Raw genomic sequence first — 14,153 nt, 5'->3', positions numbered from 1 at the left:
ATTTCGTCCCGAAATTTGGTAGAGGTTGTCATAAATAACAATAGGAATGTTTTCATGACGAATATGAGGTATTAATAGAGTTTTATCATTATTGGAAGATATGGATAAAATGATTCGGTCATGTGAAGCGCACGAGTGAAGCTATCACAAAAGAATGAAATGAGTGAATATAGAATTGTTTTAACCGATGTCGAGATTAGGATTGATTTCCAGAATTTAAGGGATTTAAAGAAAATCTTATGTAATAAGATTTGGTTCTTCGATGATTTAGAAAACAGGATCTCCTTTGATTTAATGCGATAATCTGTTTCGATTTCTTTGTCGGATATTTCACTATAAATCCACCTCCTTCCCTTTCTTACTTCCATACCTCACATCTCTTACTCTTCCTCCTCTAATTCATACCTTAAGGTATCCTTTAAAATGCTTCATCCCGTTCTGATTTTTGTTATACTTCTAACTTTCATATCTTTCATTCTTCTCTTTCATCTACCGCTAGAAGAATCTATTCACTTTTATGATTTTCTTGGAATTATAATGTTTCTAATTCTCCCGTGTCTTTACGTCGCCATACGTATTGATACACACGGTTTGTAGTTTCTGGGTGGTTATTGGGTTTGATATCTTTCCTTATATTTCGATGCTCCTGCTTCTGTTTTCCATAATCATTGTCATCCATAGTTAATACTCTCTCCTATTTGCTGTAATCTATACCCCAATTTCTATTTTGGGACTTTGTCCCTTCGTTTCTTCTTCCCGTCCTTGAGTCAAGCGATCAATAGTTCGAAATTCGTAGGTATAAAATTCGGAATGAACATAGCTAATGCTCTAAGAAAGGAATGGTAATGGCACGATTTTGATTTGTCAAATTACCAGAATATCCAGGAAAATAGAACTATCAAGATGATTTGTTCTTAATATGTTTCGGAATTGGATAGAATGTAAAAGTCGTGTAACATGGCACATGATGACGGTACTGTGAATCATCATATTCCATTAGAAACTTAACATGACTTACTGTAATATAATGAAGTTGATCAAGTTTCATTATATTATACTAGTTCATGCATCAGTTCCCAACACTGCTTCAGAACATTCCTATTTTAAACTTGAAGGATTTAGAAACTAACACAGTTTCCTTTATATTGTAACGCAGATATTACAGAGAGATAAATGATTTCAGATAAGGATAGTGGTGAAAATATCTTCAGAAATATTGAGGATATTTATAATGAAAGATATGATAATATCTTGGAATTTCTAATGTCGAAGGATGATGATGAAGATTGACCCGTAAGGGTTTAGATTCAGAAGCAGGGTGTTTGCTACAGAATCGTCATAATTCTTTATGTACAAGTTTAGTCCTTGTAACTTGTTCAGAGTCTCCTTCATGGTTTGTTCAATCCGGTTTTCAGTACCAATTTTCTATCGAGCGTTCCTAACACTTCCTTCTTTTATCATCAACATTTGGTCATTAAGACCTTCTACAACATGCTGCTTCGTCAGTATTTTCAAAGTTATCGGATCTGGGTCATTGGTTATCAAACCAAGATGGTTTAAGGAGAATTGTATTTTTAGATGATTAAACGCTGATGGTAATATGATGGAATATAAAAGGTTCTCCGGTAACGATGGCGAAAGAACAACGTATATATATATATCGAGATTGTAATAAGAGTAGTCTTACTGAGATATCGAAGTGGAGCTGTGACAAAATTAGTTAATTGAAAAGGAATCGCGTGATTGTTTTTGCAAATGGATGATAAGGAATTCGATGCGGATACGTTTTAACTATAACTTCGAGTTCAAAAATTTTTAGGTGCATAACTGTATGCATAAATCTTTATTCCGTAGACGAGGTGCGGCTGGTTGAACTTCTCGATCGAGATGTTTTCAAGAATCATGAAAAGTTGTGAATGCGAATTGTAATCGTCAAGATACAAATGAGGTTTAAAATAGAATCAAGTGGCAAACTTGAAGGATTGTTTAGTTTCATATGTAATAATCATCATTTTAACTCATTTTTAATTGTCCAAAGTTAGCAGTCCAATAGTCTGATTGTCCAATGGTTCAATAAATTCATATATGAACTAAATATATAATATTCGAATTACTTAATACGTATCGTGACCCGTGTACTGGTCTCGGTGTCGATCACAACTCAAAGTATATATATATTTTGGAATCAACTCCGACCCTGTATAGCCAACTCCCACCTTCACATATAGAGTGTCTATGGTTGTTCCGAAATATATATATAGATGGATCAATATGATAAGTTGAAACCTTGTATACTAAATAAATATATATCATGACCCATTATACAACGTGTTGTCTCGGAATTAATCCGACGTGTTGTTGTACATGTGTCCCGACGGTATGTAAAGTACAGAAATTAAAATTGCAAGAATGTAAATTGCGATAAATTAAATATTAATCAGTTAGCTGGGAACAGTTAGCCGGAACAGTTAGCGTGTAATCCTATCACAATTTCAATTAATTAATTCATCTGTTTCTAACAATTTTTATTTTGCCAATGTTTCTTCATTATGCCACTTGTTGGATTCGGATAGGTAAAAATCCAAATATGAAATTTAAATGGAAATGGTTAATCTGGGGTGAACGGATACGTATATCGGTAATTGTAAGTAGGATAATAAATGATCGTTGAATCAGATTCGAAGAATGTACAGTGTAACTTGTTAATGTGAATTCTAAATATTCCTTGGGTACTACCCACCCGTTAAAATATTTTCATCATTAACAGTTTGTACGAATGAAATTTTTAATTACAATCTTTATGAAAATATATTTGCATATATATTTTCTTCGGAGGTAACTATGAATTTAATGAGTCAATAAAATATTCAACTCATTTGATTTATCGTTATTACTAGATTACATAATCTCCAAAACATTAGAGATTACATAATCGTCATGTCGAACGAAGAACGATACGTAAAGAAGAGGTAATCGGTGTAGAATGATATGTAGAACAAAGATCATATTTGAAGTTCAGATGATGATGTTGAGGTACGTGGTGCGGATGTGATTGTTGGTGGTGGTAATGATACGGTTGGTGTTGATGCTGATGATGTCGTTGACGTCGATAATGCTACTGGTACTGAAGATTGCGAGGTTGATGTTGTTAACGGTACTGGTTATGCTGCTGGTGCTGCTGCTGGTGTTTGTAACCTTCGCACCGTGTTCTCCAAAGCCGTCACACGAGCGCGAAGTTCGTTAATTTCTGCTAGTACACCAGGATGATTGGCGGTTGGAGTGAGCGAATGAACAAGATCCGAAATATGGGATAGGATATAATCGTGACGAGATACTCGAGAAATGAGAGAGAAAATGGTTTCTCGAACAGGTTCGCCGGTAAGTGCTTCAGGTTCGTCGCCAATGGGGCAATTCGGTGGGTGAAAGGGATCACCTTCTTCTTGTCTCCAATAATTTAGTATACTACGAACCCATCCCCAATTCATCCAGAATAGATGATGAGAAATTGGTTGATCCATTCCAGTGACGCTGCCTTCGGAGCCCGAATGGAAATCCATATCAGCGTAGCTGTCGGAGTCGAAGGAATTCGAACTGGACGCGGAGTTCATCTTGTACAGTCGGGGAAATGAATTTTTGGTTTGGAATAGATTATAGGAGTTGGGTTTGGTATTCTTCAATACATAATTTACATATGTATTTATAATACTCAAAATCCCGTGAATTACGGAGAATCTTTGAAATTCGTCAGGCAATGTCTATAGCAACAGATACGCTAGGATACGAATTTTGTCTATACACTATCGATGCACTAAATGCAGTAAGACGTGTCTAGACTTAAGAATACTAAGCAGGCAATTCCTAAGGAAGATAAGCAGATGATTTTCGACTAGAAATGATAAGCAAAACTTTTTAGCAGGTAGATACGGTCAAAGCCCAGACTCACTAATGTATCCTAACAACTACCAGTTAGACACACTAATGCAAGGCCTGGTTCGCTAAGACCAACGCTCTGATACCAACTGAAAGGATCCGAAACTAATCATCCGGACGATGTCCATATTGATTACAAACGAATTACAACAGTTGATAACATCGCGAGGTACTTGACCTCTATATGATACATTTTACAAACGTTGCATTTATTCTTAAAAGGCAATCTATCTTTACATAAAAAAATTAATAAACTCGTCAAACATTTCTCGATATCCAAATGACCTAAACTGTCATTTACTTAATAAATGTCTTTAATGATCTTCAATGACTCGAATGCAACGTTCTTGTATCATGGCTTAAATGGTCCCAACTAGTATCCTTAATATGAGCTAACGCACAGCGGAAGTCTTAATTCATACCTGAGAATAACATGCTTTAAAACGTCAACATAAAGTTGGTGAGATATATAGGTTTGATGCTAGCAGCGATATAACGATGGACCACAAGATTTTATATATAAACATTTTAATAAAAATATTCTAAGTGGTTGAGCACTTGGTAACCATACTTAACATTTAATCACGTCGCATATTCCCTTTATTATGAAATCTTACTACACCGTACCAAGTGTAGTCACAAAACGAAGTACTGTGCAACCGTTGAATACTGGTCGTCCAGTCCGGTTGGGGTTGTCAGGCCCGATAGATCTATCAACAGGATTCGCGTTTACAATACCGCTGTAAATAACAGTTACCAAGCTACAGGGAAGTATGCCAGTGGTACAACTCAACGTAGAATATATTTTTCAGTTACTTGTGTCCATAACGTAAAACATAAAATACATGTATTCTCATCCCGAAATACTTAGAGTTTAAAAGTGGGACTATATACTCACTTTCGTCTTGAAGATATATATATAATTTGACTTGGTCTCCGGTTGATATCACGAACCTATCCATATATAATATATCAATACCTTTTCTTTTTAAACCATCGTCACATATATATACTTATAATACTTTTAATACTTTTAATAATTCCTTAGTCCGTAGTTAGCAGTCCGATGTTAGTAATTCAATTTTAATGGTTCATATTTAGTTGTTTAATAAACCCCCAATGAAATAAATAAAACCCCCATCGTATATGTATTGGTCGAGATTAATCTTGACCCATGGTACCGGTGTTGTCAAATGACGTGTTGCGTACATAAAGTACCGGTGTTGTCAAATGACGTGTTGCGTACAATCATGGGATCTTATGATTAATCTTCTCGTATTGTTTACGGGTGATCCTGAACCATATAAAATTAAATTATGAGTACATATGTATAAAATATCATGTTACTTTAGGAAGATGTGATTTATTTAATTTTCTCCAATTATTTTCGTGGCTAAACTAGTCTTGGATATCCGATTTTGTTTTGGTCATAATTTCTTCGTTACAACTCCGTTTTCGTTGATTCAACTTTCCACTTCCTTGGATCGAGTCCCTCTTTAAGAATATGAACTGTAAATACCTTAGTTTGTATTCGAAATCATAGGTCATAGGTCAAATTTTGGTGAAACTTATGAAGTTAATCATTTTTGTTACAAAAACATCATTTAATGACCATTTTTCTAAAAATACTTATACTATGAATTAAATCATGAAATTTTTATGTGTTAACATATTCATAAGAAATATCATTTTTTCAGAATATAAACCTCCAATTCAAAGTTCAAGATGGTTTTTAATTATCCAACCCAAAACAGCCCCCGGTTGCACTCCGACGTCATAAAAACAGTTTTTTAAGGTATTCTTTGAAAAACCAAGTTATACCTTGTTAAATTAGCATATATTTAAGTTATATTACAGGTCTTGAAGTATTTTAAAAGTTAAGTTAGAAGGATCTATTTAGTTTGCAAACAAGTTTGAAATCATTCAAACTATGTTTTTGTTGTTAAAATTGTATACCATACAATAAGATAGCTATATATATATGAATCGAATAAGGTTATGAACAAAGTTACTACCTCAAGTTACTTGGACAAGATTGCTGTAAAAGAGGAGTAAAAACCTAGAACCAAAAGAGTGATGAAATTGGATGAAAGATTGGAAGCAACTTAAGACATAAACTTGAATTGAAAGTTGTATTTTTGTAGTGTTTTTGTTGATCTTTTTATGGTGGTGTTTAAGGTGATTCTTGAGAGGATTTTTGCTGGAGTTCTTAGAGATACATGAGGCTAGTAAGTGTGTGTGTTTAGCTAGAGAAATGATGTTCCAAAAATTGAAAATGGATGCATGTATTTATGGTGGTGTAAAAGGTGTATAAATTTGTAATTTTGTGAAAAGATCTTTTAATCATGTGAAATTGTCATACTAAATAACAAAAGTAGTTACCTTATACATAAGGCATGAACAAGGGCTGGTTGGTGGTGATTTGATGTGTATATACCAATAGTAAATACGTATAGAAGCTAGGTATGATACGAGTACATATACTCTAGATATACGTATAGAAATCTTGTGAAAAATGGAATGAGGATTCAAATATAGCTATCTTTTGTGAATATACTTATATTGTTTTATGTATTTAAGTCTTTAAAAGTGATTAAATACATTATATATACGATATATGTATAAACATTATAGGTCGTAAGTATTTATGTCAAATAACGTTACGTATAGTTATCGTTTTGAAAGCTTAAGTTAGTAGTTTCAAAATATACTTATAACTTATTGTTATTAATACAAAATGAGATATTTAAACATCCTTAAATCATGTTAAATATGTATATATACATATATATACACAAACGTATAATTAACATATATTGTATAGTTCGTGATATCATCGGTCAAACTAGACGGTTAAACGTTATGTAAAACTCTTTTCAAAATCATAAATCTCAATAATTTAGATTGCTTATCATGTTGGTAAGTTTTAATTTATGTAAATATTAATCTTATAAGTGTAAAACGATCGGAAAAATCCGGGTCGTTACAAGTATATATGTATCTATTTACATATAATTGTTCGCGAATCGTCGAAAATAACCGAAGGGTATTTAAATATATAAAAGTAGTTCAAAAATTTTGAGATTCAGTTTTACAGACTTTGCTTATCGTGTCGAAAATGTTAATCATACAAAGATTAAGTTTAAATTTGGTCAAAAATTTCCGGGTCATCACATAAATCAAGATTACATGTCTTCAAAGCCCAAAATGCTTTGTGTTCAATTTCTACTGGAAGATGACATGCTTTTCCATAAACAAGTCTAAATGGTGTGGTTCCAATTGGAGTTTTGTAGGCTGTTCTAAAAGCCCAGAGTGCATCCTCCAATTTAATGGACCATTCCTTTGGATTTGATCCTACGGTTTTCTCTAGAATACGTTTTAATGCTCGGTTGGTATTTTCAACTTGTCCACTTGTTTGTGGATGATATGCGGTGGAGATTTTATGAGTTACTCCATATCTTTTAAGAACTTTCTCAAGTTGATTATTACAGAAATGAGTACCCCGATCACTTATTAAAGCTTTCGGTGTTCCAAACCTTGCAAAAAGACGTTTTAAAAAGTTGACTACAACTCGTGCATCGTTAGTTAGGAGAGCTTGTGCTTCCGCCCATTTAGATACATAATCAATGGCTACGAGTATATATAGATTATTATGAGATTTTGGAAATGGACCCATAAAGTCAATACCCCAAATGTCAAATACTTCACATACTTGGATGACATTTTGTGGCATTTCATCACGTTGACTTATTTTTCCGGCCCTTTGACAAGCATCACAGGATTTGCAAAGAAGGTGTGCGTCTTTGTAAATTGTAGGCCAATAGAATCCAGCATCATAAACTTTTCTTGCTGTTAGTTGAGGCCCATAATGCCCTCCTGTTGGTCCTGTGTGACAATGGTTTAATATTTTACTAGCTTCATCTCCAAATACACATCGGCGTATTATTCCATCGGGACAACTTTTAAACAGATGTGGATCTTCCCAGAAATAGTGTTTTATATCACTGAAGAATTTCTTTCGTCTTTGGTACGATAATCCTTTTTCAAGGAATCCACAAACTAAGTTATTTGCATAGTCTGCAAACCATGGAATTTCATTATAATCTATCTTCAATAGATATTCATCAGGAATGTTGTCTTGTATGGCCGATTCATTTAGAACTTCTAATTCGGGATTTTCAAGACGAGAAAGATGATCAGCGGCGAGATTTTCTGCTCCTCTTTTATCTCGGATTTCAATATCAAACTCTTGTAAGAGTAAGATCCAACGGATTAATCTTGGTTTAGCATCTTGTTTTGAAAATAGGTATCTAAGAGCAGAATGGTCGGTATAGACCACCGTTTTTGCTAGAACGAGATATGATCGAAATTTGTCAAAAGCAAAGACAATAGCAAGGAGTTCTTTTTCAGTAGTTGTATAGTTCGTTTGTGCTCCTTGTAACGTCTTACTAGCATAATATATAGGTTGAAATCGTTTTTCAATCCTTTGTCCTAAAACGGCTCCCATTGCAAAATCACTTGCATCGCACATTAGTTCAAATGGTAGATTCCAATTTGGTGTTATCATGATCGGCGCATTAGTGAGTTTCTCTTTAAGAATATTAAAAGATTTGATACATTCATCTGAAAAGATGAATGGAGCATCTTTTTCTAGGAGTTTATTCATAGGAGTGGCAATTTTAGAAAAATCTTTTATGAAACATCGGTAAAAACCGGCATGCCCTAGAAAACTCCTAACTCCTCTAACATTGGTGGGATGTGGAAGTTTAGCAATTACATCTACTTTAGCTCTATCCACTTCAATTCCTTCTTTTGAAATTTTATGTCCAAGAACGATGCCTTCTTTAACCATGAAATGGCATTTCTCCCAATTAAGTACTAGATTTGATTGTTCGCATCTAATAAGCATTCGTTCCAGATTAACTAGACATGATTCAAATGTATCACCGAAGACTGAAAAGTCATCCATGAATACTTCCATGCATTCTTCTATCATGTCGTGAAAAATCGCCATCATACACCTTTGAAAGGTTGCAGGGGCGTTGCAAAGTCCAAATGGCATGCGTTTGTAAGCAAAAGTACTATAAGGGCACGTGAATGTGGTTTTCTCTTGGTCCTCGGGTGTAACAGACTGAAACCGGGATTAGAAGTAAGATTTCTTAATTGCCTTAGGTTTATATTTGAGTTTAAAATATGCTTTTATTTTAATTATTTTACTAGTATTTTATTATAATTGTGTTGTGACCAGTTTGTGACAAGGGTCCCAGAACAGGTTGGTTTATTTAATTTGGACTCTGTTAGAACCGCCTAAGGAGATACGAAAGGTTATCAGATAAGATAACTGGTAAATACATGTGTGATATGGGAGTGGAAATGGTAAATACGAAAGGTTATGAGAGTGGAAATGGGAACATATAACGATGGATTTTGTGACCAAATTACCTCGAACTCAGAAAAGACATGATATGATTTGGGTAATAGTGGATCGTCTAACTAAAAGTGCTCATTTTCTTGCTACTCGTGAGATAGCTTCGTTAAGTGAGTTAGCCGAATTGTATGTGAAAGAAATAGTTAGTCGTCATGGTGTGCCGTTATCGATCGTTTCAGACAGAGATTACAGATTTGTATCAAATTTTTGGAATAGTCTTCAACAGAATCTGGGTACACGTGTGAATTTAAGTACAGCTTATCATCCTCAGACAGACGGACAGAGTGAAAGAACGATACAGACTTTGGAGGATATGTTAAGGGCTTGTGTGTTAGAATACGGTGATTCGTGGGATACACATTTGCCGTTGGTCGAATTCGCGTATAATAATTCATATCATTCGAGTATAGGGATGCCGCCCTATGAGATGTTATACGGTCGTCATTGCAGAACTCCGACTTGTTGGTTAGAGGCCGGGGAGAAACAGTTTGCAGGTCCCGAAATTGTTCAAATGACAGCCGAAAAAGTTGCAATTGCAAAAGAAAAGTTGAAAGCTGCTAGAGATAGGCAGAAAATGTATGCTGATCCGCGTAGACGTCCAGTAACCTTTAATGTGGGTGAACGAGTGTATCTGAAAGTTTCGCCGTGGAAAGGGGTTATCAGATTCGGTAAACGTGGTAAGTTAGCACCGAGATTTATTGGTCCGTTTCCGATCAGTGAAGTGTTGAATGATCAGACTGTGGTGTTAGATCTTCCGTCAGAGTTAGCCGGTATTCATAATACATTCAACGTGTGTTATTTGCGTAAGTGTAAAATCGATGATGAGACACAAATCGTACCACTGGTAGATTTGAAAGTTGATTTGAGTAACAAGTTGGTTGAGGAACCTATTCGAGTGGTCGACAGAAAGGTTACTGAGTTAAGAAAGAAAAAGATCCCGATGGTTTTAGTAGAATGGAAACACAGCTTAGGGTCTAACTTGACGTGGGAGACATAAGAGTTGATGAAGACCCGTTACCCTCATCTGTTTGAGCAAGACCAGATTCCGAGGACGGAATCTCTTTAAGGGGGTGGATTTGTAACAGACTGAAACCGGGATTAGAAGTAAGATTTCTTAATTGCCTTAGGTTTATATTTGAGTTTAAAATATGCTTTTATTTTAATTATTTTATTAGTGTTTTATTATAATTGTGTTGTGACCAGTTTGTGACAAGGGTCCCAGAACAGGTTGGTTTATTTAATTTGGACTCCGTTAGGACCGCCTAAGGAGATACGAAAGGTTATCAGATAAGATAACTGGTAAATACCTGTGTGATATGGGGTATGAGTTTATAACTCATTTAAGTGTATGTATCTGGATAGTTCTATCCATTTCTCATTTCATCAATAAAACACACACGAACCATACACAAACACATACTTAAACCCTAATTTTATTTGGTGAGCCTTTGGATTAATTGAAGCTACAGATATATTCCTTGTGATTTCGTGATCAATATAAGGTATGCATATCATAGATTCATGCTTTGATTCTTGCTCTAATTGGATTTTTGTGTTAAATGAGTTTTTGATAGAAATTAGCTCAAATTAGTTGTTTGATATTTGTTATGCTCAATTGATGTTAGAAATAGGTTGTATATATGTTTAGTAGCTTCCATGTGCTTAAAATTTGATCAAAATCGCTCAAAAATCGAGTTTTGGGCGAAAAATGTTCGAAATCAGCGTAAGTGTTCGAACCAGTTGCTACAGTGTCTGCTACAGTATTTTGCTACAGTACCCGAACTACTACAGTATCACTATTTGCTACAGTATCACTATTTGCTACAGTGTCACTATTTGCTACAGTGTCACTATTTGCTACAGTGTTCGGGATTGCTACAGTGCCCGAGTTGCTACAGTACCGTGTTGCTACAGTACCGAGTTGCTACATTGTTCGGAAATTACTATTTGCTACAGTACCTTTTATGAAATTGAAACGGGCGTAACTTTCAAACCGTAACTCCGTTTTTGATGAATCAAATATCGTTGGAATCGTATTGAAGAGTACTTTTCAATGATGAACTTTTAAGAAACTAGATCAAACTGTTTTTAGGTCGAAAAAGGAGTTTTAGTGTGTATGTCGTGTTTTGCACGCACCTGTATGCCATTATTGAATGGAGTCATAATGTAGACTCATAAAATTATGAATATATGGTGTTATGACCTAGTTAATCATATGAAATGATTATATTATTTATTGGATATGTATATTAACTTTGTTTGTGTTGTTCTCAGGTTATAAGGACAAGGAGGAAGCTCAGAAATAATAACTGAGCAGTTGCTGGTAATTGGTGAGTGGGTCTATCTCCGGATAGAGTTTAAGTAGCATATCATGCTACTGTGGTTGACTCTTTTACCATGCATAGTGTAGAAATTGCCATGTTAGAATGATATAGTATGCCTGATGTTGTATGTGATTTATGTGTACACTGTGTGAATGACACCAGTCGGGCCTAGGGAGACTGGGGACTCGAAACCGTGCCTAGGAGAGGTTAGAGTCCGTATGAGGTCAACCGTGCCTAGGGGAGGTTGGGTCCATAGGCTACTGATTGTAGAGTATAGTGTGAATGATGCATCCCCTGCATCTGGATAACTATACTGTGAATTGAGTAGCAGGGACTATCGGTAGACTCAAGTCCGATCAGCTAGGAGTCGTGTGCTCGTACAAGCCGCCGATCCTCGTATTGTCTTATTGTATGCTAGTTGGTAGTTAGCATGTGTTGTTGTTAGTATATAGCTTGTGTGTGACTTAAGCTATATCTGTTAGATAGATTCCATTCACTTAGCGGTGCGCTAATCCCCCACATATTCTCCCCTTGCAGGTTTAGGTACTGCTAGTCAGGAAGGGTGCTATTGCAGAAGACATGTTTGACAACCCAACTCTGATGTGGACTTTTGTATAAATAATGTTTTGTGATAACGTAACACCGTTGTGTAAACTTAAACGTAATGACGTGACTTATATTGTGTTTGTTAATAAAGTCTTCCGCTGTGTATTTAAAAAAAAATGGCCGGTGTTACATCGGGTGCTATTGGAATTTGGAAATATCCGGAAAATCCATCTAGAAAACAATAGTTACTATTTCCGGCTAATCTTTCCAACATTTGATCAATGAAAGGTAATGGAAAGTGATCTTTTCTGGTGGCGTCATTTAATTTTCTATAATCAATACACACACGCCATCCTGTTACAGTCCTAGTAGGAATAAGCTCATTTTTCTCATTTGTAATGACAGTCATGCCACCCTTCTTAGGCACGCATTGAACTGGGCTTACCCATGGACTATCAGAAATTGGATATATCAAACCAGCATCTAGCAGTTTAATAATCTCTTTTTTAACTACATCTTGCATATTTGGATTTAGTCTTCGTTGGCGTTGCACATACGTTTTATGACCTTCTTCCATAAGGATTTTATGTGTGCAATACGAAGGACTTATTCCTTTAATATCATGAATCTTCCATGCAATGGCTGGTTTATGAGCTTTCAACACAGAAATGAGTTGTGATTTCTCATTTTCAGTAAGAGAAGACGATATTATTACAGGTAATTCAGATTCACCTTGTAAATAAGCGTATTCCAAATGGTTTGCTTTAACTCTAATTTCGGAGGTTCTTCTATTGATGATTTATATCGATATCTGTCTACTTCTTTTAGCATTTGAATTTCTTCTGTTGTTGGTTCATATCCATTAGCTATAAGTGTAGCTAACATTTCAGCTTCATCAATTGGTTCATTACCTTCTCCTAAAGAACATTCTCCTGTTCCTTGTAATTCTAGAAATTCTTCTAATAATTCTGCATGTGCATCTATAGTTTGAATATAATAACATGTATCATCTGCAGATTGTGGTTGTTGCATTGCTCTATCAACTGAAAAGGTAACACTCTCGTCCTCTATACTTAGGGTCAATTTCTTACCGAACACGTCTATCATTGCTTTAGCCGTGTTTAAGAATGGTCTTCCTAATATGAGAGGAACTTGAGAATCTTCTTCCATGTCCAGAACAACAAAATCTACTGGAAATACTAAAGTACCAACTTTAACTAGCATGTTCTCCATTATCCCTCTAGGATATTTTATTGATCTATCGGCTAGTTGTATGCTTATTCTGGTTGGTTTCAATTCTCCAAGGTCTAGTTTAGCGTATAGTGAATATGGCATTAGATTTATACTAGCACCTAAGTTTGCCAATGCTTCTATTGAACTAAGACTACCCAGAAATCATGGAATTGTGAAACTTCCTGGATCAGATAGTTTTTCTGGTATCTTATTCAACAGCACTGCTGAACAATTAGCATTCATGGTAACAGCCGAGAGTTCTTCCATTTTCTTTCTATTTGAGATTAGATCTTTCAAGAATTTAGCATATCTAGGCATTCCTGAAATCACATCAATGAAAGGAAGATTTACATTTATCTGTTTAAACATATCCAAGAATTTGGATTGTTCGGCTTCAAGTTTCTCTTTCTTCATTTTACTCGGGTAAGGAAGTGGTGGTTGGTATGGTTTAACATAAGGTTTAGCCTTAACTGTGTTATCTTCATTAACCTTTTCAACTACCGGTTCTTTTTCCTTATCTTGATCAGGTTGTGGTTCTTGTGGAGTAGGAATAGCTTCATCAGAAGTTACAGGTATTTCAGGTGGTTTAAGTGTTGTACCACTTCTTGTGGTAATGGCTTTTGCTGTTTCATTCCGGGGGTTAGCATTTGTATCACTAGGTAGACTTCCCGGTTTTCTTTCACCTATTAACC

This window comes from Rutidosis leptorrhynchoides, chromosome 3 (assembly GCF_046630445.1).
Source record: "Rutidosis leptorrhynchoides isolate AG116_Rl617_1_P2 chromosome 3, CSIRO_AGI_Rlap_v1, whole genome shotgun sequence".
Taxonomy (NCBI): domain Eukaryota; kingdom Viridiplantae; phylum Streptophyta; class Magnoliopsida; order Asterales; family Asteraceae; genus Rutidosis; species Rutidosis leptorrhynchoides.
The sequence above is the reverse complement of the archived record's forward strand: the minus strand, read 5'-3'. Positions refer to the sequence as shown.